The sequence below is a fragment of the Triticum aestivum genome, chromosome 7B, assembly GCF_018294505.1.
Source record: "Triticum aestivum cultivar Chinese Spring chromosome 7B, IWGSC CS RefSeq v2.1, whole genome shotgun sequence".
NCBI classification, from domain to species: domain Eukaryota; kingdom Viridiplantae; phylum Streptophyta; class Magnoliopsida; order Poales; family Poaceae; genus Triticum; species Triticum aestivum.
This window is the reverse complement of record NC_057813.1, coordinates 560,339,050-560,341,611: the sequence shown is the minus strand read 5'-3', so window position 1 is coordinate 560,341,611 and position 2,562 is coordinate 560,339,050.

Below are 2,562 nucleotides of genomic sequence, written 5' to 3'. Positions count from 1 at the left end.
CGGGGGCGGCGACGACGTATGGCGACGGGGGCGGCACACGGACGGGGGCGGCGACGACGGCGGCATGGGGACGGCTGCGACGAAGATGAAGATGATAACTGAAAATTTTCGTAAGTGCTGGTTATATAGGGGAGGCCTTTAGTATCGGTTGGAGACAGGAACCGGTACTAAAGGTTAAATTTGGCCAGGAGAAGCGGCGGGAAGCGACCCCCTTTACTACCGGTTCGTGGCTACACCCGGTACTAAAGACCCACCCTTTAGTACCGGTTTGTGCCATGAACCGGTACTAAAAGGGGTGCGCTCCCGTTCCGCGATGCTCAGTGTTTAGTCCCACCTCACCGAGCAAAGGGCAGCCGCACTGGTTTATAAACCCAGCCGCGGCTGCTCCTTCGAGCTCCTATATAATGCAGACCTCTGGGCCTAAATTTGCCGCGCTGCCCTGTGAGCCTGCTGGGCCTTATGGGCCTGCATATGCACGCCCAAGGCCAAGCAGGCCCACTTGGCAGCACGGAAATAAATTTTTTCATATAGTTTTTTTCTTTTATGGTTTATATATTTTCTTTTATTTATTTGTGAGTAGTTTTTTGCTGTATTTAGAGTTTATTATATCAAATATTAGTGTGTTTTATCATTATATTCATATTTGTAGTGATTTTTTAGTTCATTTTCTGGTGCTTTTCAATTTCACGGTGATTTAGCTCTGAAAACAAATTAGTAAATGCATCAAAAATAGCAAATTATGTCAGAAAGAGTTGAAAGTTGATGATGTGGATTTGAATTGTGCATCTGAACGCAAAAGAGTCCGGAGTTGTACTAACTTATTAAAATATTGAAATAGCCGGTGTAACAAATGAGTTTTCGTCCGAAACCTTGATACTTCCTAAGAGATTGTCCAGTTTGTACACGAAGTGCATCCAGTTTTTGCCGTAACCCTTTCTACTTTTTTTCCCATGCTATGCGGGTGAAATGATGATACCTTGCCAAGTTTCGACCTTTTCAGAGTTCATTTTGTATTGCTTTTCACTTTCACCGTGATTTAGCTCTGAAAACAAATTAGTAAATGCATCGAAAATAGCAAATTATATCAGAAAGGATTGAAAGGTGATGACATGGATTTGAATTGTGCATCTGAATGCAAAAGAAGTATGGATTTGTACTAAGTTATTAAAATATTGAATAGCCGGTGTAATAGATGAGTTTTCGTCCGAAACCCTGATACTTCCTAAGAGATTGTCCAGTTTGTACACGAAGTGCATCCAGTTTTTGCCGTAACCCTCTCTACTTTTTTGCACATGCTATGCGGGTGAAATGATGATACCTTGCCAAGTTTCAACCATTTCAGAGTTCATTTTGTACTGCTTTTCACTTTCACGGTGATTTAGCTCTGAAAACAAATCAGTAAATGCATCGAAAATAGCAAATTATGTCAGAAAGGGTTGAAAGTTGATGACGTGGATTTGAATTGTGCATCTGAACGCAAAAAAGTCTGGAGTTGTACTAAGTTATTAAAATATTGAATAGCCGGTGTAACAGATGAGTTTTCGTCCGAAATCCTGATACTTCCTAAGAGATTGTCCAGTTTGTACACGAAGTGCATCTAGTTTTTGCCATAACCCTCTCTACTTTTTTGCACATGCTATGCGGGTGAAATGATGATACCTTGCCAAGTTTCAACCATTTCAGAGTTCATTTTTGTACTGCTGTTCACTTTCACGGTGATTTAGCTCTGAAAACAAATCAGTAAATGCATCGAAAATAGCAAATTATGTCAGAAAGGTTTGAAAGTTGATGACGTGGATTTGAATTGTGCATCTGAATGCAAAAAAAGTCTGGAGTTGTACTAAGTTATTAAAATATTGAATAGCCGGTGTAACAGATGAGTTTTCGTCCGAAACTCTGATACTTCCTAAGAGATTGTCCAGTTTGTACATGAAGTGCATCTAGTTTTGGCTGTAACCCTCTCTACTTTTTTGCACATGCTATGCGGGTGAAATGATGATACCTTGCCAAGTTTCAACCTCTTCAGAGTTCGTTTGTAGTGCTTTTCAATTTCAGGGCCATTCAACTCAAAATAAATCAGTAAATGCATGAAAAATAAACAAATGAAGGCACAAAATGTCCACAGTTAAAATAAGTTGTTAAAAATGAAAGAGAGGCGCAACGTTGCTTATCTTCAGGCCTTGAAGAAATAGTGTAGACTGCACGGAGCTATGTGTAGTTTTCGTCCGAAACCCTGATAGCTCCGTGCAGTCTACACCATTTCCTCAAGGCTTGAAGCTAAGCAACGTGCAGGTGAGCATTGCACTTCTCCTTCATCGTCTATGCACTCAGGGCTTATAAACCGCTGCGAGTGCCTCTCGCTTAGCGAGGTGGGACTAAAAAACATCTGCAAAAAGAATCAACTAAAATACTCTAGTACCGGTTCATGCCACAAACCGGTACTAAAGGTGCTGGTGGGGCCCTGCTACGTCTTGAGCTTGCGTTGGTTTTCCTTGAAGAGGAAAGGGTGATGCAGCACAGTAGTCTAAGTATTTCCCCTAGTTTTTTAGAACCAAGGTATCA